Below are 23,588 nucleotides of genomic sequence, written 5' to 3' on the forward strand. Positions count from 1 at the left end.
TAAGTAACTTCACCCGCTGTAGCTCTTAAATTTATTTGTTTTCTTATTAGCATCTTAAAAGTCTATAGGAGATGACTTTCTCAAGAACTGTCCTAAACATATGGATTTTGGTCATTCTTCCCTTGCATGTCCCTGGCAGATAACCAGCAGAGGACCTTTTTGTGTTTAAAGGATGTGCCATATATGCTGAGTTTTAGGAAGCGTGCAATCAACCCCACAAATCTCACATGCCCTTTGTTATTCACCCATTCAACATTGTATTTCAAGCAATCACAGATTACTCATCATTTTTCATCAGAAAAGAGATGAGGTTCCCCAGGTAAAGTCTCCTTTTCTCTCATTTGTGAAGTTAGGGCAGATGGCCTACATAATTCTCATCAGATTTTCTTATGGTTACAACCAAGGGGATCAGAACACTAGGCAAGATAAAAAATAGAGCAGTCTCTCAAAAGCAAAGTAAAAGTAGGTGATATGTTCTTTACTGGTATTCCTTATGCACCTGAGCAATGAACAGATGCATAACCTTCTACAATGCATCCTGTTGCTATTTTGTTGATACAAAGGCTCTGTAATTTCCCTAAGACATTTTGACTTGTTTTGTAAGGTTATTTTCTGAGAGATAAAATGTAGGAAATGTTCACATTCAAAGACCCTCTTACCACCATTCATTAGGAAATGCTTAGTGCCTCACACATTTATTTCAATAGTCTCTATCCAGGTGAGACAAAAACACTAAAAACTGTCTTGATTAACACCAAATAATACCCAGTTCTATCTCCAACTTCCATCCTTGTGAGACTCTCTCATCTAATTACAGTAACTGCTCAACAATAATGTGGAAAAAATGCAGTGCCAATGATTAGAACTAGGACAAGGAAGCAGTTTTCAGAAAGTATCCCTAAAGTCCGTGATTTGGATCTACAATTTGAACCAAATAACCTGCTCTACTAATTAAAGACTGACCTGTCAGGAGATTTAAAATGCTATTTGATGGAACATCCCTAAATGCCATATCCAGGTCTCTGTCAAACCATCTAGAAAATGCAATTCAATTCCAGTAAAGTTTGTTACATGATAGATGTGACTAGGTACAAAAAGAAATATTAGACTCAAGCTTGATTTTCAAGAAGCAAATGATGGCAACATCATTTCCAAGAAGAAAAAACAAAAAGATTTTAGAAGCAATAGGTTATGTTTTTTCTTTTAAGAAATCATGTAAATGATATATGTTAGCTGAAAACATCTTTTAAAGGAGTTGAATAACCAAATATGGGGTCTAATTTGTTTCTTTTTTTAAAAAAAATCATCATTTACCTATGCAGTACTATATTTTGAAGACATATCTCTGGTCAATGACTTCAAGGTGATCAGTCCAACAAAAAAGATTATTAGGTAGAATGTGAAATTGTGCTGGGTATTAGGGCACCATTATACCCCACAAACCAAGAGTAGAGTAGTTCCAGGTCTCATTTGACACTTAGGCCCAAGTTAGCTGTAACCGAAAGGAGACAAGGAACTGGGGGTATTCTATAAGAGATCCATTTTTCTGCTCCTAGCACATATTCAGCAAGGTCTTCCTGCTACAATATAACAGGATCCTGGGTAAATATAACAATCTTATAATGCATTTATGACCACCAAAAAATTAAAGAAAATGTCCCAAGAGAGTACACAGATATACACATACATACACATACATACATACATACACACACATACACACACACAGATACATACACATACACACATACACACATACATACACATACATACACACATACACACACATACATACATACACATACATGCACATACATACACACACATACATACACATACATACATACACATACATACACATACACACACATACGTACATACACATACATACACACATGCATACATACACATACATACACATACATACACACATACATACATACATACAAGGAAGAGGGGAGGAAAGGAAGGAAATATAAAATCAAAATAGTAAGTGGCAAGCACACACACAAGTCAGGGTAGCCCAGGGAGCAGGTGCTGCTAAGTCCTCTGGAACTGGAGACTGAGGGCTGGGACCCTCACATGGTGGGGCAGCTGAACCCGAGACTTGTGCAGTAAGTCAAGATCCTTAATGGTTACTAATGCAGTCCCAGATCAGTCCTGATCCCAAGTTCCAGAACACAAGAAATTTAAATATTCTCTGGAGTAAAGTTCTCAGTTTGAGCCCTCAATATTGTTAAATTTTATCAAATATAAGCTCACAGAAATAATTTCTCAAAACACAAGAAAACAAAACAATGGAAATGAGAGTTGGCATAAATGATAAACAACAGAATTACACCCTCAATTACCAAATATCTAGTATTTTCAGACATAGAATATTGCTATATATAAAATATTTCATATAATAAAATATGAAATATTAAAATGAACAAACAAAAAGAGACTTTAAGAAAATGACCAGAAAGATTTGCAAACTAGCCAAAGAGAATTACGAAACAACAACAGTATAAAATCATTAAAACTGAAAACTCAATGGACCGATTAAACCACAGATTTATATAGCTGAATAGAGAATTACTGACCTGACAAAGCTTATGAAAAAAAAAAAACTACCAGAATGCAGTACAGAGAGAAAGATAAAGAGATGGAAATTATTAAGAGGCTATTAAGAGGCATGAAGCACAGAAGAAGAAGGTTGAACACAAGTCTAATGGACGTCCTAGAAGGAGAGAATAGAGAATGGAGGAGAGGTAATTTTGCGACGCAATGGCCAGGGTTTTTCTAGAACTGGTGAAAGACACCAATCCAAAGATGCAGAAACACCCTATATCCCAAGCAGAAGAAATCAAAAGTACGGTTGACCCTTGAATGACACAGGTCTGAACTGCGTGGATGCACTTATACATGGATTTTCTTCTGCCTCTCCCACCCTTGAGATGCAAGACCGATCCCTCCTCTTTCTTTTCCTCCTCAGCTGACTCAATGTAAAGATGACAAGGATGAGGGCCTTTATCCGTACTTTTCACTTAATCAATGGTAAATATATTTTCTCTTCCTTATGGTTTTTGTAATAGCATTTTCTTTTCTCTGGTTTACTTTATTGTAAGAATACAACATATAATACATACAACATACAAAATAAGTATGCATTGACTGTTTATTGGTAAGGCTTCTGGCCAACAGCTGGCTATTAAGTAGTTAACTTTTGGGGGAGTCAGAAATCATACATGGATTTTCAACCATGCAGAGGGGTCAGCATCCCTAAGCCCACTATTGTCCAAGAGTCGACTATATTCCACATCTAGAGACACTGAAATGATCCTACAGAATACCAAAAGCAACCGCAATATTATGAAGGCAGCCAGAGAAGAGGTCAGCAATTAGACCGACGGCTAATTTCTCAACAGCCACAACTGAAGTCAGAAGATAGTAGCTATCTTCCTTTCATTTTCACTTGCATTTGTTTAATTATGAAGAGTTTAAGCATCTCTTCTCAAGTTCAAGGGTCAGTTGTACTTATTTACCTATAAACTGACAATAGTTATCTTCAAAGTGGTAGGAGAAAATCAGTCTTTTTTTTTTTTTTTTTTTTTTTTTTTTTTTGAGATGGAGTCTCGCTGTCGCCCAGGTTGGAGTGCAGTGGCGCGATCTCGGCTCACTGCAGGCTCCACCTCCCAGGTTCACGCCATTCTCCTGCCTCAGCCTCCCGCGTAGCTGGGACTACAGGCGCCCGCCACCTCGCCTGGCTAATTTTTTGTATTTTTAGTAGAGAAGGAGTTTCACCATGTTAGCCAGGATGGTCTCGATCTCCTGACCTCGTGATCCGCCCGCCTCAGCCCCCCAAAGTGCTGGGATTACAGGCGTGAGCCACTGTGCCCGGCCGAAAATAAGCCTTAACTAGAACACCCAATGAAGAAATTTTTTAAGAATGAGACAGAAATATATTTTCTTATACACAAAAACAGAGTTTACTATCAACAAAACTTCAAAAGAATTTCTAAAGACCTTACTTTAGGAAGGAGGAGATAAAGAATGTCAAGGAGCAGAAAAGTTGGTACATAGGTAGGTAATCTTAAATGAGTATTTTTAAACTGTCTCTGTAAAACAAAAAATATTTACACTGTGGTGGTAAAAGGAGTCAGAACTAAAATATCGGGCAACAATAGCATATAATTCAAGAGAGAGTGATTGGAGTTAAAGTACTCCAAGATGCCTGAGTTGTTTGGAAATGGGGTTAGGATACCAACTTTATTCACAGTGGGAGAAAGTGGTATCACAGCCCTAATCCACCAAGACCTAGAGCCAGGACTTCTCACCCTTTCCCTCCTAACCTAATCCACTCCAGCCAAGCCTGCCCTCCACAGTTGTGACGGGGGAGAGGTTGACTTGTTTCCTGACAGAATTAAATTCTCCGGAGGAATCCCATGGCCCCTGGAGGCAGGGTGGCTTCCCTGGGTGGAAGAGGGGCTTAGAGCAAAGAAAAACTCTCCAGGAAGAGGAAAGAGTGTTTGGGCAGCTTAAACTTTCAGCTGTGTCTAGAGAGTAATCTACTTATCCTAACTTGCAGGCCAGGTGTGGCTTTGTTTGTGAAGGGCTTTGTCGGGGCCAGGCGTTGTTTGACTTTGGCAAACAGGCTTGGAGATTAGTGATTTGTGAAGTTACAGCACTGACTGGGAGGTAAGATGTGTTTGAGTTCCTGGGTTTTACCAATCCAGAGGTTTGGGATGGCGGAAATGAGGCAACATGAAAAGTTTCTGTTTGACCGGAAGAACCCAATTTCCTCCTGGAATTTTTCTGCTAGATGCAGTCTGACCACATCGATCCACACCAACTTTCTTCTTAGAAAATAATAAATCACAGAAAGACTATCCTTCAAAGGCTTCTTTGTAACCTGGTTGCTGAGCCTGGGTCTACCTGAATGTGGGTCTCTACGAAAATGACCTACAGAAGTTTCTTGTGGCCATTTCTTCATCATGTTTCCTGACCACTTGGACAGTGGGGGTTGGTACAGGGAGGGGGAGGTGGGAAAAGAGTTGGGGATGAGCAACACTGCAATTGGAACCCTAACTTGTGGAATTCGGGCTCCTTTTTATGTAATCCTAAAGCAAGCAAGTAGAAAGGTCCGTTGGCCGGGGAGAAAATGCGTAACACATTTAAGTGCCAGTTCCAAATTATTTATGAACTATCTAATATTTTCATGGGCTCTATTTCTGATGAACTCCATTAGAGGAATTAGTGAGCAGTGGCAATAACAGCTAATAGTTGCCCGGCTAATGCAACTTCAGAACTGTTAGAAGTGATGCTACTCTCGTGGGTTGCTAAGGACAACCCTAGTTGAGAATGCTGAGCTACTCCAGCATGCACACCTGTTCATGGTATCATGTGATGCCCACTTAACATCATGGGTTTCAGAACCCCTGCCAAAAAAACAGACCATGCACTTAACCACCAAACACACCATTACCTGGGTTTCCCACATGCACATATATAATTGCCCTGAGCATTGATAACAATTATCTGCTATATGCAAAGAGGAGACAATGCTCTCTGCCCAGCAGAAAAACTGTCATTGATAATACAAGGTAGTTGGTCTCAGCCCCAAAAGGGACTATATATTGGCATCCCCCAAGAAGTGTTGTATTTATAAGCCATATTCTTGGAGGGGTTAGTGCAGTGAAGAATTAAAAGGACAAGACATTCTTTAATATTTTCAACAAAAGGAATTAGTACTTCAGAAAATTAGTGAGTAAATATTTATGAGAGTTCAGTATGCTGCTTGGTTATGGTAAAAATAGGAAGAATGGCCCTTGGATTCCATAGGAGTGGGTGCTTAACTAGAAAAGCACACAGCAAAGGAGCCCGTGGGGCCTCCTTGGATAACATCAGGTGAGTATTACATTTTCTAAATATGTGCTACTAAATCATCCAAAACTTCATGAATTCTTGGGGTGAAGAATTGTGGTCTTTTACAGCATTTTAAAATTATTTATTTATTTATTTAGAGACAAAGTCTCTCTCTGTCGGCCAGGCTGGAGTGCGGTGGTGCAATCTCAGCTCACCGCAAACTCTGCCTCCCAGGTTCAAGCGATTCTCCTGCCTCAGCCTCCCGAGTGAGTAGCTGGGGGTGTGTGCCACCACGCCCAGGTGATTTTTGTATTTTTAGTAGAGACAGGGTTTCACCATGTTGGCCAGGATGGTCTCGATCTCTTGACCTCGTGATCTGCCTGCCTCAGCCTCCCAAAGTGCTGGGATCACAGGCGTGTACAGCATTTTTAAATTGTTCTTTTCTTCCTCCCTCCCTTCTCTTTTCTTTCCTTTTCTCACGAAGAGGACACAAAGGCCAAGATTACCAGTTTAGTGCCCTTTCCTCCGCATAGTAATTGTGCAACTTTAGTTATGTACAGATCTTTTTTTAAAGATCTTCCCTTGAATTCCCATAATGTTAACACTCTAATTATCATTATTAGGGTGTTACTTAGAAAACAACCAACATAAAACCAGGCCCCAAATCCTTAGACATACTACCTTTCATGTACCAACACCACAGAACATGCATAAATAAGTACAACCAAAATCATAAAGCCAATAGCATTCAAGTTAAGTTAAAAGCATTAATTTAACATGCTGAATGATGTTCTGCTGAAACCACACTGCTGCCCAAATGAGGAGCTGTATGGTACTGATCACTGTGGCATGGATTCTCTGGAGCTCAGCAAGCATCCTGTTCCACGTGATGACTGAATTCTCCTGCCACCTTCCCTTCTGGAACTACTGTGAAACCTTTCTTCATCAGCCTGCTGTGTGGGCATTTGCTCTTTGAATGTAAACAGTGCTTTGGGATCAAATTAAATCTACCGTGATTTTTTCTTAAGAACACTCCACATTGAAAGTGGTCCTGCTTGACACTAATTTGAACAGAAACCTAATGTAGGTGCAGACACTGAAACCATGTCACAGTACCCAGTTATAAGGTAGTCATCCAAATGATCCAGAATATGCCTATCTTAAATTTTTATTGCCATCCGAATAAAAGCAACATGTGAAAATCTGTATAGAGGACTCACAAATCCCCAAAGTCCATAAATGTTCAGAGGCCCTCAGCCCCCAAAGTGAGAAACTGCCCTGTGGAATGCTGTCTGGTGACCATGTGGTTACACACACAAGCTGCCCTGAGTATGTACTGAAATAAGAAACATGCTCTCACTCATAGGTGGGAACTGAACAATGAGAACACTTGGACGCAGGGTGGGGGACATCACACACTGGGGTCTGTCATGGGGTGGGGGGAGAGGGGAGGGGGGAGGGACAGCATTAGGAGGAATAACTAATGTAAATGACGAGTTAATGGGTGCAGCACACCAACATGGCACATGTATACATATGTAACAAACCTGCACGTTGTGCACATGTACCCTAGAAGTTAAAGTATAATAAAAAAAAGAAAAAGAAAATAATAATAATAATTTTAAAAAAAAGAAAAAAAGAAATGAGAAACATGCCTCCATCAAAACCTGGAGGGGTGGGGTTAGGAGCTGGAGCAGAACTGAAAGAGCTATTATAAAGAATAAAATCGGAGCTAACACAAGATGACTAGAAAGATGGCCACAGAGCAAGCACAGCGCCCACAGACTTGTGACACGATCTTGGCAGCGCTGAGTGCTCTTTCAGGAGCCCCCAGCTTTCCCACTGTGACCCAGTTTTCATGGTAAAATGGATGTAATATTTAAGGCCTTTCTGGAAGACTGCAGTCCAGAGGGTTGTGAAATATGAACCATGCTTTAGATTTCACTAAATGGGTCCCCAGTGCTGCTACTGAAACAAACTTCCACAATTATGATGATAGTTTGTTTTGGTCTGTTTCTTTCTCGTTTGGGGTATTTCCATTTGCCCCTTCACCTCCACCAGCACTGGATCCATTATTGGCCCTGCTCTGTGTTCCAGGAGGGTGACTCCTGAAGGCAGCACCACCCAGGGTCCTGTGCCAGGTGACTTTTGGTTGGGTTCTGTCAGTGGGAGGCACTAGCATGAGACTGGAGGGAGAGAGGAATGGGAGGTTGAGGTTTTCCCTCCAATCCTTGGGTGCTTCACTGCAGCATCTCTGGTGAAAGCTGTGTCCTTCCACAGCCCCAGCCCCGGCAGGTCCTGCTTCTCTATGGCTGCAGCTCTAAGTGCTCATGGAACACTACTTTCTTCTACCACCCCTTCAGCCCAGGGCTGGCCATGAGCCCTCATGAAACACTATGTCCCTCTCTCATCCCTTCAGCCCAGAGCTGGACATGACTTTCCACTGCTGGAGTCCCTTGTTTGCTCTTTAACCCTGCACACACTTCTGTAAGTATAGCCCTTCATGACATCCTCTTCATTTGAACCAATGGGGTGAATTCTGTGTTCTGCTGGGACTGCTACAATCATCAGATTTGGTCAGTCAAATCAGCTCTATGTGAACTCCTAAATGCAGATTAGAGTTTTGAAAATTAACCACATAAAAAAGTAGAAAAAGCACTCACCATCTCTCAGGGAAGCAAACCCATGAAGATAAATTGCATAAAAACCAAAAGTGAACTGGACCCTGTAAATCCACTCTTGAAAAAATTTAGCTTCAGAAAACAATACCTTAGGAAATAAAAAAGCTATCTTCATGAATAAAACTAGTATCATGTCATCTACAGCAGAGGAAATTTTAGAAACAACCTGTATGTCCAACAGGATGGGAATTGTTAAATTACGACATATCAACTTAATGAATTATGATGCCACCTTGAAATATCATTAAGACTTTGCCAGGAGGGGTGGCTCATACTTGTAATCACAGCACTTTGGGAGGCTAAAGCAGGTGGATCACTTGAGGTTAGGAGTTTGAGAACAGCCTGGCCAACATGGTGAAACCCTGTCTCTACTAAAAATACAAAAATTAGCTGGGTGTGGTGGCGCACACCTGTAGTCCCAGTTACTTGGGAAGCTGAGGCAGGAGGATGACCTGATCTTGGGAGGTAGAGGTTGCAATGAGCCGAGATCACGCCACTGCCCACTCCAGCCTGGGTGACAGAGCAAGACCCTGTCTCAAAAAAAAAAAAAAAAAAAAAGACTTCGTAGCATAGTAGCAAAAAATGTTTATATTAATAATGATAAGTAGAACAGATATTTGGGCGTGTATCAGAATTTTAATTATGTAAAAATATATATGCGACCGGGTGTCATGGCTCACGCCTGTAATCCTAGCATTTTGGGAGGCTGAGGCGGGCAGATCACGAGGTCAGGAGATAGAGACCATAGAGAACATCCTGGCTAACATGGTGAAACCCCGTCTCTACTAAAAATACAAAAAATTAGGCGGGCGTGGTGGCGGGCACCTGTAGTCCCAGCTACTCGGGAGGCTGAGGCAGGAGAATAGTGTGAACCCGGGAGGCGGAGCTTGCAGGGAGCCGAGATTGCGCCACTGCACTCCAGCCTGGGAGACTGCGAGACTCCGTCAAAAAAAAAAAAAAAAAAAAAAAAAAAAAATATATATATATATATATATATATATGCATGTCCCTAAAAGTTAGATGACATTTCACAAAACTAAATCCTATGTTGGAGAACTCAAAATTCTAAGTACTATACATTTCTTTTCTAAAATATCCTTAAAAATGGAACAAAAGAAATAAAACAAAGGACATAATATTCAGAGACCTCATGGCTATAGCTTGTAACAGCAGCGGTGCAATCTGGGAGCTCAGGGCTCCCCAAGACTATACCCTGCCTTCCAATCAATAAGCAGAACATTTAGCTTCAGTCTCCATTCCTTTTCTCTGCAGTAGGATGACTACTGACCCACTCACAATAATGTACATTTAATAAAGCTAACAGGACTGCAAAATTTTTTTTTTGCTTTCATCCACATGCCTCACTATACCTACTGCCTATATATGCTGGCTCTAGCTGGGACAATTTAAAATGAAAGCATTTCCTTAGGCAATTTGTTGTTGTGCAGTGCTTGCGAGCTCTCTTCCAGAGATTGCACACTTTCATTAGGAAGTGGTAGGACGAACGTCGCCATTTGGGGGCCTTCACTGGAGCTTATAGACTATGTTTCACGCTCCTCCTTAAACAGATCCTATCTAGCAGAGTGATAACAGATTGATGGCCATGACCTTCTTCACATTCTTCTAACTCCTTTTAAAATGAAATCAAAGCTCTTGCTGCTGGTGCCTACGGGCCTGGAGCCAAGGCAATGTAATGAAGGCTACATATCATCCCTCACCCTCAAGACCGTCAACTGAGTTCATCGTTACTGTGTTCACGCCACAAAGGTACGTGTCAAAAGACAGGAAAATCCAGAAGAAATATACTTTCGCCATTCCCAAGGCCTATTCTCTTTAAACAGTTGTTGTCAGAAAGACAATGTCTTCGTGTGGAAGACAAATATCATATCATATTGACATTACAACAAAACACATTTACAGACATAAAGCTTCTTACGCCTTAATTTTAAATGACGGTTTGATATCTTTCTAAATTGTACATTTTAGCAGAGTTTCTTTAAACTAAAACATTTATTGGTCTAAAATACATATTAACTTGAAATATTGCTATTCCCATTTCATAGCCAAGTGATAATAATTTTCTTTAATGACACATTAACTCCAACGTATTACCTGGATTGGCAGTTATTGTTTTAACAGGGTCAAGATTAATGGGCAGGTGTTCCACGATAATCTGAATGAAAAGAAATAGAGGAATTATACATGATTCATTTTCTTACTTCTCTGAGCTGAATAATATTAGTAACACTGCCACCTTACATTTATAAAGCACTTTTCAGTTTCAGAGTGTTTTCGTATCTGGGATTACATTTTCCTGCATTTTTTACCTTTGACAGATCCTTCCGGATAATACACAACTCTACCACTTTTCAACTTTCTGATGCCCAAACATTGTGTTTGTGTGTTTATATCAATGGGATACAGTGAGAGGCAGTAGATTAACTGCAGCCTTTAGAAACAGACGGACCTGGGTTCAAATCTCAGCCTAACCATTCACTACATGATCTTGAATAAATTACTCTGAGCATCAGTTTTGTCATAGTTAAAATGGGGTCAGTGAAAGAGCTAAATAAGATATCACTTATGCAAAAGGTCTGAGACATAACTGGCACACAGCAAGCACTCAAGAAATAAAGTAGGTATTGCTGTTATTAGCAGCTATTTCTACTCTGCCTTGAACATTTTCTTGCCTCCCTCTGATTTGTTTTCTTCAAAATATTTGGATTCGGAGACAGATGGAGGATGCAGAAAATCAAGAATAATATTAGTCCCAAAAAGTGTACCAGAAGGAACTTCATTAAGGCAATCTCAAGTGTCCTCTGTCCTGAGGGCCTTCCTCGAGCAAATAGTCTGCAAAAATTCATCCATTTTCTTTCTGCTTAACAGAATGCAAAGTTAACGGTGCTTTGTATAAATCCAGTATTTATCAGTTGGCATTCCTGTATTCTCAATTTAAAAGTATATCTCAAACCCAAGAAAACATCTCAAATACAAAGTGCTCTTTGGTTACTATGGTACCCAGCCTCGGTAGTGGTCCCCAGAGACTGCACCCCCGGGTAGTCACAGCTATGTAGCCGCCCCAGCCCCAGCACACACACTGAAGCCCGGCTAGTCTCTTATGCAGCCAATAGAATTAGGTGGAAATGATGACGTGGAACTTTGAGGCTGTCATAAAATACATTGGAGTTTCTGCCTTGGTCTCTTGGATTACTTGCTCTGGGGAAAGCCAACCACCACATCATGAGGATGCTCAAACAGCTTTGTAAAGAGATCCACATGGAGAAGGACCAACTTGCTAACATCAACTGCCAGCTTAGAAATGAATCCTCCGGCCTTCAGATGACCACAGCCCTAGCCTAGATGTGACTATAACCTAGTGAGAGACTCTAACCCACAACTGCCCAGCCAAGCCACTTCTGAATTCCTGAATTCAGAGAAACCACGAAAGATAATAAATGATTATTGGTGCTTTACAACATTAAATTTTGGAGTACTTTGTTACATAGCAATAGATGATTATTATAATAACAAGGATAATTTGGCAAGACTAAATTGGAACAACTTGACCCTTCACCATATAGCGACATGGACAAAAATGACAGATGAGCAACAAGGTCCTGCTATATAAAGGAAAGTGGCTTTAATATACAGACAAGGCACATATATTAAGCATAACCACTTCACACATTGACAAACCCCCAAAATGCCATACTAATTCCAAAAGCCTTAAAAAAAAAAAAAAAAAAGGAATGAGATCCACCACACTAAATCACACCTGTAATCCCAGCACTTTGGGAGGCTGAGGTGGGCTGATCACTTGAGATCCAGAGTTTGAGAGCAGCCTGGCTAACATGGCAAAACCCCATCTCTACTAGAAATATAAAAATTAGCTAGGCATGGTGGTGCTCACCTGTAGCCCCAGCTACTCAGGAGGCTGAGGCACGAGAATCTCTTGAACCCGGGAGGCAGAGATTTCAGTGAGCCAAGATCAAACCACTTCACTGTTGCCTGGGCGACAGAGGGAGATTCAAAAAGTCTCAAAAAAAAAAAAAAAAAAGACGAATGACATATACCATTATATAAAAATGTACATTGTCTATGAAAAACTATAAATATAGTAAATATGTAGTATATTAAAAACTATAAAGTAAAAAGCTACTAACAAATGAGGAAAATTATCAGCAATGTAGGACAGACTGAGGGTTACTACTCTCCATATAAAAGAGAATGTATAAATCAATAAAAGGAAATCACTCAATAGTAAAACAGCAGACATGACTGAGAGACTCAAGTAAACAAGAAGGGGCCCAAAGACTGAGCTCTAGGGCACTAGAGTATTTAGATATTAGGAAGAGGGGGATTCTGCAAAGGAGACCAAGCAGTGGCTACTAGGATAGCGGGGAAACTAGAAGCTTCTGATGTCCAGGAAGCCAAGGATCAAAGAGTTTTGAGAAAGAGAGAGTGGTGAAAAGCTCCAAACCCTGTTTACAAGGTCAAGGAAGATGAGAACTAAACATTTACTAGATTTTACCACATGAAATCACTGGTAACATCCACATATCATCCAATTTCTCTTTCTATTGTCAATAAATGTTTGCTGAGTGCCCATTATATGTCAGGCACAGTACTTCTTTCTTTTTTTTTTTTTTTGAGACAGAGTCTCGCTCTGTCGCCCAGGCTGGAGTGCAGTGGCTCGATCTCGGCTCACTGCAAGCTCCGCCTCCCGAGTTCACGCCATTCTCCTGCCTCAGCCTCCTGAGTAGCTGGGACTACAGGCACCCGCCACCACGCCCGGCTAATTTTTTGTATTTTTAGTAGAGATGAGGTTTCACCGTGTTAGCCAGGATGGTCTCGATCTCCTGACCTTGTGATCCACCCGCCTCGGCCTCCCAAAGTGCTGGGATTACAGGCGTGAGCCACCACGCCCGGCTGCACAGTAATTCTTGAATTTAGCTTCCATCCTTTTATGTTGTAACTGCCAATATGTCACGACTGCTAATACAGTTCGTTCCTTCAGGTTACTTCCAGGACATGAGAGAGTCTTGGGTGTGGGGGGATGAGAAAAGAGTCAAAGTGGTCAGATTCAAATCTAATAGGTGTCAGAAAATGGCACAACAGCAAATTAGTAGTAAATATTAGCAGAGGGTTAGGAGATAGCTCACTAAGAATCACAACAATTTTAAGAATTCTTTATACCTACAGCAGTATGGTTAAGCTAGGTTCTGCTGATAACAACCCCTCAATCTCAGTGATCTGACACACTACAGTAGTTCTCCCCTATCTTTGTCAGAGACATTCCAAGATGCTCACTGGATGCCTGGAACTGCAGATGGTACCAAACCCTACATACACTATGTTTTGTCTTATACATACATACCTATGATAAAGTTTAATTTAGAAATTAGGCACAATAAAATATTTAAAGCAATAAATAGAACAAGCATAACAATATACTGTAATAAAAGTTACGTGAATATGGGCTCTCTCTCAAAATATCTTATTGTACTATACTCATCTTTCTTGTGATGATGTGAGAGGATAAAATGCCTACATGATGAGATGGAATGAGGTAAATGACATAGGCTTTGTGACATAATGTTCGGCTACTATTAACTTGAACACAAGCACTGCAATACGGTCTCAGTAGATCTGATAACCAAGATGCCTACAGGCAGGTCGCAGATTAAGCAAGTATATGCTGAACAAAGAAATGACTCGTGACAGTGAAAGGTTGTGTCACACTATTCAGAACTGCCTACAATTTAAAATTTATAAATTGTTTATTTCTGGAATTTCCCATTTAATATTTTCAAACTGAGGCTGACTGTAGGTAATCAAAACCTCAGAAAGTGAAACCACAGATAAGAGGAGACTGATATATTGGTCTATTTCTTGCTTCCTCAAAGCCTACGGTGGGTCTAGTCACCTCTCCTGGATAAATATCTTCCATGTGTTGTCTTAGCTTCCAGATAGCTCTAAACTGTGAAACATTCCCAACTCTAAACAATTCCACAATCACCACAGCAGAGGAAGAGAGTCCTAACAGGTCTCACATAAGTAATTAAGTGATCTAGCTCAAAAGTGGCTCATGTTCAAGCACAACTCAATGGCCAGCAAGAATCATAAGACCTGTCCAATTGCAAGGGGAATCAGGAAGAAGAATCTTCCCATGAAGAGAAACCAGACATGGGTGAGCATTCTGTTTCTACTATAATCAAGATTCTAGTTTTTCAAAGGATCTGACATCTAATCATCCATTTGACCATGAAAACATCCCAATAAGGTAGATAGAAAACTGCATAGAATTTCCATTTACAGATGTGGAAATTAAAGCATCAAAAGTTTAAACAACTTATCTAATTAGTGGTAATATTTAATTTAAATCACTGTAGGCTGGGCATGGTGGCTCACACCTGTAATCCCAGCACTTTGGGAGGCCAAGGCGAGAGGATCACTTGAGGTCAGGAGTTCAAGACCAGCCTGGCCAACATGGTGAAACCCCATCTCTACTAAAAATACAAAAATTAGCTGGGTGTGGTGGCAAGCGCCTGTAATCCAAGACACTTGGTAGGCCGAGGCAGGAGAATCAATTGAACCTGGAGGCAGAGGCTGCAGTGAGCTGAGACCGTGCCACTGCACTCCAGCCTGGACAAGAGTGAGACTCCATCTAAAAATAATAATAATAATTTAAATCACTATAGTGAGGATTGCCTCCCAGCTTCTACAAGTCCATGTTGACATTAACTAGGGGAAAAATCAGGACCACTGATAGCTGTAGTCTTATGGTATATCTAAAATATCACAGAATAGAATACTACATGATTCTCTAAGAACATTAGACAAAAGAAGACCCTTTGAAAAAGCTAGAATTAGTCCTCTCAAACATAGTCTTGGCAATGACTGGCTGACATTAAAATGAAAGCCAAAAGGCTTAGGATGGAAGAACGCTTGGGTTTTCCTAAGAACACTGGAATCTCCTGTCTCTGCATCTATCACTAAAGATCAGCCCTTAGAACAGTAGTGCGTGAACTCCCTTCACGTTAACACTGAACTTGAAATTTCAACATTCCCAACAGTTTTAATTTGGAGGCTGCTGACAGCCCAGCTCTAATGGAAACCAGTCTTCATGACTTCGGTGTTAAGCCTTAAGGTACAATTTCTTTCTCTCAGATATGTGGGGTCTTGATATGGTTTTAGGATAGCAGGGAAGAACTGCACTGGGGGTTTCCTTTATCATGAGTGATTTAATTCAGCAGCACAAAATACTAACACTTTTCCAAAAGAAATGTATATCCTAGATTCTTAGGTCAAAATGAAATATCACTTGGCGTTGAGATAAAAGCATTACTTATAATGATAAGACTTTTCTCCAAAGGTTGTGTACTCAGAAAAAGAGTTGAAAGAGTGATTAGCTATTAAGCTCTTATGTTTTTTCAATTCTTAAATTCCATACTTGAATCCTTAATTTAGAGGCTGGTATGTGAGTAAAGTAACAAACAAGAGCCTCAATTAGTATCAGGTCAAGCCCTTGAAGTTCTGTCCACAGATTCCCTTCCCTTTGCTTTATTGAGCTTTCAGAGGGAAAGAGGAAGGAATGGAATGTTCAGTGTCAAGATAAATGGCACATACCCAAATCTAACAGTTGTCAACCACCTAATATTCCATCTTAGAAATGGACAAGCATTTTCAGTCCAAAACTCTACACCATCTTGTCAATACCTTACATAGCAAAGGCACTTTATGTAGTGAAGATAATTTCATCTCCTGAAAAGTAACCATGCAGCTCACTCCAGGAAGCCAACTGAACTCAGTTTTTGTGGCAGTCAGAAAAAGCCCTGCCCAGAGAGTGTGGAGAAGGTGCCAGATGAGTGTTCCAATTAAAACAGCATGAAATCTGGGTTTTATTCCCAGATCAATCAATTATAGCAATTTCTAGATCTATTTTTTTAAAACCCACTAGAGACTATAGTGAGACTCAAATGGAACAGCATATACACATGAAAACACTTTACATTTGAATAGTGCCTTACCGATTGCCACAGATTTCACTTAATATTGTTCCCCCTGGTGTATATGAAGAGCCCAACGTTATACTGCCCATTTAGCCAGCACAGAAAACTTTGCAGTAGAGTCTCTTCCCATCTCAAATGCTATTTATCTTTCTTGACTTCATCTCAGAATTTTACATCTAAAAGTTGACCTTGATATCCTTCCATCCTTCTCCCCATCATAAAACACAAATCTTCGAGCAAAACCATCCAAGAGCGTGATTGAGTCCTTTGAAAACTTTTAAGCGTTCCATATCCTTTAAGTAGGGGGATCACATACTTCAACATCCAAACTAGGACACCTCTGAAAGTGAAAGGGAACTCTGTAAATAATGAAACAAAGACAATAGAAAAACTAAGACCGTCTTTACAAGCCAACCTCCTTACAAATCTAACGGTCTATGCTGAGGTACAACTTAGGGAGCAGATGAAATCTTAAAGGATATCTATAAATAAAAATACATTTTCATTAATTTATTTTTCTGATGCATTCCATTTTCTCCACCTGATTTTGCCGATGGTAGGTACCATGTAAACTTTCATTCCTCTCCTACTATACCTTCTATCTGCCTTCTTCTCCTGTTCAACAAGTCAGTAAACTGGGCAGAAAAAATACATGTCACCTGGTGTTTCTATTTAAAGGAACTCTTCGTTTATTTTGGCCTATTGGTTCTACAAACACAGAAACTATACTGAATGGAAACTAACCATCAGTTATATTCCCATCACCTAGAACCAAACACCTGCGAACATTACAGCAACAGTTGTTCCAGTTCGTTTTCAATAATTAATTACACTAGTAATGTATGAATATTTTTGTCCCTTTTAAAAGAGACAAAAATTTTGAAGGAATAATATAATGGCCCAAGAACCTACTAATTTTCAGGCACTTAACATTTAAGTCATTCCATTTAAACCTCATACTAACCATTAATGATGGTAGTATTTTTATATACATATTACAAAAAAGGAAACCAAGGGTGAGAGACATTAAGGGATGTGTATAGGAGCCAGATTTTAGTCCCAAGTACTTCCAGATTCCAAAACTCATTCTATTTCTACCATATAATAGTATTTTTAAGGCTTTATGCATTTCTTCCTGTCTTTTCTCTGCATAGCTTTTTGTTTAACCTAAATGTACTATGTATACCATATTCTATCTTTATATGTATTTTCACATATTAAACCTTGTGAGGGTTGCATCTGAACAAGAGCACTGCAACTTGATTGGGAAAAAAAATCAAATAGCATATAAAGTTATAAAGGGCAAAGTACAATTTTCCTCTATCCTTTCCATACCAAGGTCCACTCGATCTGTCTTTCAGAGGTGACTACAGGGAACTTTTTTTCATATCTCCTCTAAGACACCTAAGTCAGTCAGATATGCATCTCCTTACAGCCCATTTTTGTGTTCCCCTTTACAACACAACTTCAACAGCTGCCTATGCTCACTGTTACCACTTCCTCTCCTCCATTCTCTCTTGAATCCACTCCAGTCAGACTTGCATTCTTACCACTTCAACAGACTGCCCTTGTCAAGGTCCCGATGTCTTCCACATTGTCAAATCCCCACGTTAGTTCTAAGACCTTATTTTCCTCAACTTTGAGCAGCAATTGACATAGTATATCACATCCTCTTTCTTGAAACACTTTCTTCTCTTGGCTCCTAGGATATCACTGTCTTGGATCTCATTGTGCCTGTTTGGCCATTTCTTCTTGGTCTCCTATAATGGCTCTTCCTCATCTTCCTGACCTTTAAATGTTGGACAACCCCAATCTTTAGTCATCTCTCATTCTCTATCTATACTTTCTTTCTATGTGGTCTCATTCAGACCTAACCTTTAAATGCCTTCTATATGCTGATGACACTCAAATTTATGTCTCTAGGCTAGACTTTTCCCCTGAACTTCAGACATGTGTGTCCAACTGCCTCCTTAACACTTTACAGAAAATCGCAAACTCACCATGTCAAAACTGAACTTCTAATTCTCCACTCCAAATCTTCTCCATCCTAGTAAATGTTAGAGGATGAGACACACAACAATAATAAAACCTTGAAATCACTCTTAAGCTCTCTCTCCCCACCCCCATCCCACCATCTAATTCATCAGCAAATCCTGCTAGCTCTAACTTCTAAATATATCCCAAATCAGACTGATTTTTCATCACCTTCACCACTACCAACTCCTTAGGCCTGGAAGATTATAGTAACTTCCAACTTGGTCTCCCTGCTCTACCCTTTACCTACAGTCAATTCTCCACAAAGCAACAAAGGTACCCTTTAAAAAGGTAAGTCAGGTCATGCCATTACCTTTCTCGAAACCACTAAATGGTTTCCATCCCCCTTTTAATAAAATCCACAGTTGATACCACCTACAGCAAAGCCTTACATGATCCCCCATCCTCCTGGGGGTCCCTCTGACCTCACCTCATACTATTCTCTCCCTTACTTTCTCAGTACACCCCAATACACTAGCCTCCTTGCCCGTCCTCACGAATGCTAAGACCATGCTCTCCTCCTATTATTCTACCTCAGCACTTCGTAGTCCATTTACCTGTAGTGTCCTTCCACCAGATAGCTACCAGCCATGCTACTTCACTTTATTCTAGTCTCTGCTTCAATATCGCCTTTTTGAGAGTTCTTCCCAGACACCTATAGAGTACTGCATCCTATCCCACTCCCCATTGTTCTCTCCTTTTACTCTGCCTTATTTTTCTTCAAAGTACATATTACTACCTGATATAGAACTATTGTCTGTCTCCAGACATAGAATATAAACTCTTTGAGAGGAAAGATTTTGTTTTATTTGCTATTCTGTATTTGATATCTTTCACATTGTCCATATTCAAAAAACAGTCATTGAATAAATGAGAGAAACGTATCTCTAATCTATGTATATTTTTACACTAAAATGGAATTACATAATAAGTAAGGTTGCCATTTTCAGTAGTCAGATTGAAAAACCTCATAACTCATAGGTCTTATGATACAGTACTCAGAAAGGACTTCCCTCAACATTTGGGAGTACTTAGCCCTAGACTAAATGCTGCTGTGATCCTGCCTAGCAAACATTAAAAGAATGTCAAAATTTCCAAGAAATTTAACTGCATACTAAAACAAGGTTCAAGAATATTTACAGGAATGCAAAAATATCCAGCACCCAACAAAGTAAAATTCACAATATCTGGCATCCAAGCAAAGATTAGTAGGCATGATAATAAGCAGAAAAATGCAACCATAATGAAAAGAGAAAATGAATCAAAACCACCCAGAACAGACACAGATGTTAGAATTATCAGACAAAGGCACTGAAACTATTATAACTGTACTCCATATATTTTGAAAAGTTAAGTAGAAATATATATAGAAAAGTACAGCCCCAAATCAAACATTTGCAAATTAAAAAACCCTGCAATGTCTAAGTTAAAAAATATATTGGATGGGATTAATGGCTAATTAGATATTGCAGAACAAAAGATGAGATGACTTGACAATATAGTAATAGAAACCATCCAAAATAAAACAGAGAAGGAAAAGAATCTTTTTTAAAAAAAAAGAACGTGGCCAGGTATGGTGGCTCATGCCTGTAATCCCAGCACTTTGGGAGGCTGAGATGGGTGGATAACTTGAGGTCAGGAGTTCGAGACCAGCCTGGCCAATATGGTGAAACCCCATCTCTACTAAAAATACAAAAATTAGCTGGGCATGGTGGCATGCAGCTGTAATCCCAGCTACTCAGGAGGCTGAGGCAGGAGAATCGCTTGAACCTGGGAGGCAGAGTTTGCAGTTAGCCGAGATCATGCCACTGCACTACAGCCTGGGTAGACTTCATCTCAAAAAAATAAATAATAAATAAATAAAGGGAACATAAGTGAACTGAAGGACAACTTTAAGCAGCCTAAAATACTACATGTAATTGGAATTATTTTAAGAACTGAGAACGGGGAACAGAAAAAATATTTGAAGATACATAAGTTAAAATGTTTCCAATTTGATGAATATTATAAACTTACAGATTTGAGACAGTAAATGAACCTTGTGCACAAGAAACATGAATACAACTACAGCAAGGCACACAATAATAAAACTGCTCAAAGCCAATGATTAAAAAAAGAATTAAAAAGTAGCCAGAGAAAAAGGGCAAATTGTGCACAGAGGGACAAAGATCAGGAGGACAACAGATTTCTTATCAGAAACAATGCAAGCAAGCAGATGGCGGAACAACATCTTTAAAGTGCTGAAAGAAAAAAGAAAAACTATCAACCTAATGTGTATTTCAAAAACCGAAGTGAAATGACGACTTTCAGACATACAAAAGCTTTAAGATCTGCACCACAAGAACTATCAAAGGAAGTCTTTCAATTTAAAATAAACTGACACCAAATGGACATATAAATCTACATAAAGGAATGAAAAGTACCAGAAATTGTAACCACATAGATAAATGCGTAATATATTTTCTTATTATTTAACTCTTTTTAATAAATATCTGGCTGTTTAAACAAAAATAATAATGTATTGTGGGGACCCTTACATATGTATAAGTAAAATATATGACAACAAAAAATAGTATAAAGGCTAGGGGCAGGGAGAAGGAATTTATACTCCAAGTGAATTGAAATAATATCACTTTTAAGGTAGACAATGGTAAGTTAAAGATGTATGCTATAAACTCTAAAGCAACCATTAAAATAAAACAAACAGGCATAACTAATCAGCCAATAAACAAGCTAAAATGGAATTATTTTTTAAAAACTCAATCCAAAAGAAGCCAGAAAAATAAGGAAAGGGGAATAAAGAACAAAAGGGGGTGATTATAAAATAAATAGCAAGATGAAAAACTTAAACACATCAAAAATAACATTCAATATGTGTTCTAACACCCGCACTGAAAGTCAAAAGTTGTCAGCTAACTAAAAAAGAAAGATCCAATCACATGCTGCTTATAGGAAACACACTTTAAATGTAAACATAAACAGGTTAAAAATAGAATGATGGTAAAAGATTCACAATTCTGTCACTAGTCAACAAACAAACTGGAGTGACAACATGAACATTAGGCAGTATATATTTGAGGGCAACAAATATATACTGGGATGAAAATAGCCATTTCATAAAGATAAAGAGGATATAACAATTGTAAACACTTATGAACCTAAAAACAGAGCTTCGAAATATGTGAAACAAAAACTCATTGAACTGCAAGGGTGCATTAGTCTGTTTTCATGCTGCTGATAAAGACATACCTGAGACTGGACAATGTACAAAAGAAAGAGGTTTAAAAACAGTTCCACGTGGCTGGGGAAGCCTTACAATCATGGTGGAAGGCAAGGAGGAGCAAGTCACGTCTTACATAGATGGCAGCAGGCAAAGAGACAGAGCTTGTGCAGGGGAACTCTTCTTTATTAAACCATCAGATCTCGTGAGACTTACTATCACGAGAACAGCACAGTAAACACTTGCCCCCATGATTCAATTACCTCCCACAGCATCCCTCTCACAACATATGGGAATTCAAGATGCCAAACCTTATCAAAGGGGATGGAAATAAATAAATCTACCATTATAATGGAAATTTAAACACCCTTCTTTCAATAATTGATAGAACAAGTAGAAAAACAATAAGTAAGGATATACTATCAACTAACTTGATTAACTGGCAGTTATAGATCCCTCCCCCTACCAAAGCAGAATACACATTATTTTTACACACAAGTGGACAGTTACCAAGATGGAATATATTCTCTGCCAAAACACAGGTCTAAATAGATTTAAAACATTCAAGTCATAGAAAATATGTTCTTTGAATATAATAGAGTTAAACCAGAAATCAGTTACAGAAAGATAGCTAGGAAATCCTCAAATATTTGGAAATGAAGCAACACATCTACATAAACCAGGCATCAAAGAGGAAGTTTAAAATAAAATTTAAAATTGTTCTGAATTAAATAAAAATCAAAACATGTCATATCAGAGTTTGTGGGATATTGCTAAAGCAGCACTTGGGAAGAATTTTATAGTACTAAATATCTATGCAGTAGTCCCCCCTTATCCTCAGGTTCACTTTCTGCAGTTTCAGTTACTCGTGGTCAACTGTGATCTAAAAATATTAAAGGAAAAATTCCAGGAGTAAACAATTCATAAGTTTTAAATGGCATGCTGTTCTGAGTAGAGTGATGAAATATCACACGGTCCAGATTCATCCCACCAGGGAGGTAAAACATCGCTTTGTCCCACATATACACACTGTGTACACTACCTGTCCATTAGAAACTTAGTACCCTTCTCAGTTATCAGATTGATTACTGTGGTATCTCATCATATAAGCATTTTATCACCTCACATCATCACAAGAAGAAAAAGGGTGAGTATAGCACAATAAGGTATTTTAAGAAAGACCACATTTACATAACTTTTATTGTAGTATATTCTTATAATTGTTCTATTATTAGTTATGGTTGTTAATCTCTTATTGTGCCTAATTATAACTTAAACTTTATCATAGGTGTGTATGTATAATGAAAAACATAGTGTATATAAGGTTCCGCACTATCCATGGTTTCAAGAATCCACTGGGGGCTTGGAACATATCCCCTGCAGATAAGGGAGGATTGCTGTATTGGTATTGAAAGAAAAGTTCTCAAATCAATTACCTCAGCTTCTACTTTAAGAGAATAAAAAAAAGAGGGGAGGAATTAGCCCCCAAAAGAGGCAGAAGAAACAAAATTAAAAAGGACAAAGCACAAATAAATAAAATAGAAAGCAGAAAAACAATAGAGAAAATAAACAAAACCAAAACATGATTCTTTGAGATCAATCATTTCATAATCTTCTATACAGATTGATTAGGAAAATAAGGAAAAAAACACAAATTATCAATATCAAAAAGGAAAAAGGAAATAGTTGACAATACAACATATTCTACAGATATTAGAAATGCAGTAAGGGAATATTATAAACAACTTTATACCAGTAATTTCAAAAACATAGATTAAATATAAAAATACTTAA

General features: G+C 38.9%; 1 protein-coding gene across 7 annotated transcripts in view; it reads right to left on the bottom strand.

Annotated features, from left to right (window-relative positions):
- The window catches only part of LYPD6B (LY6/PLAUR domain containing 6B), a 176,255-nt gene that overhangs the window by 85,219 nt on the left and 67,448 nt on the right, over positions 1-23,588 (bottom strand). For 4 of the 7 annotated variants that reach the window (XM_030801331.1, XM_030801328.1, XM_030801332.1 and 1 more), the window contains exon 2: positions 10,641-10,701. The exons of the other annotated variants lie outside the window; for them this stretch is intronic. The gene's annotated coding sequence lies outside the window, so the exon portion shown is untranslated. The remainder of the gene's footprint in view (positions 1-10,640; positions 10,702-23,588) is intronic. 7 annotated transcript variants of the gene reach the window in all.

Source organism: Nomascus leucogenys, chromosome 20 (assembly GCF_006542625.1).
Source record: "Nomascus leucogenys isolate Asia chromosome 20, Asia_NLE_v1, whole genome shotgun sequence".
Taxonomy (NCBI): Eukaryota; Metazoa; Chordata; class Mammalia; order Primates; family Hylobatidae; genus Nomascus; species Nomascus leucogenys.